Here is a 627-nt window from a genome sequence, read left to right on the forward strand (position 1 = left end):
TACTACTGTCAGGATATAGTTGAAGATTTAGCAAATATGATTTGTCATAAAAATTACCTACTACAGTATTAATTCCTTTTCTTTCTGCCCGACAGTACAAAAGCAAGTTTCTACTGAAAGGATCAAAATACATTTCATATATGAAGCAAAAAACAAATGAAATCCATGCATTTAGTCAAATATTAATGCATTACTCTGATGTAACATAACATAAGATAGACTTTATTGACTCCATGCCACTGTGGAAATTCAGTGTATTAACAGCACAGATAAGGGAAAGAAAAGGAACTACCGCATTATAATACCAAAATTAAAACAGGAAAAATATCAGAGTATCAATGTTATCAAGAAAAAATTTAATTAGGTTGTGTGTACACTACCTATACAGTATTTTATACCGAAGGTGATTTAAGTTAAGTAGAATATTGCCCACAGGTTACAAACGGAGGAAGTGGCATGTTTGAAAATACGTAAATAATTTGCACCGGACAAAGTAAAAAGACATATTAGGCTAGACAGGGGCTATGACTATACCAGTACAGTGTAAGAAGACTAATGTGCATGTAAGAAATAAGTGTACCACCTCATTCATAGCCATACAAGACATGCAGCGGGTCTCAGCCCTAA

Source organism: Morone saxatilis, unplaced genomic scaffold (assembly GCF_004916995.1).
Source record: "Morone saxatilis isolate NCDOM2014 unplaced genomic scaffold, NCSU_SB_2.0 Contig8, whole genome shotgun sequence".
Lineage (NCBI taxonomy): Eukaryota > Metazoa > Chordata > Actinopteri > Moronidae > Morone > Morone saxatilis.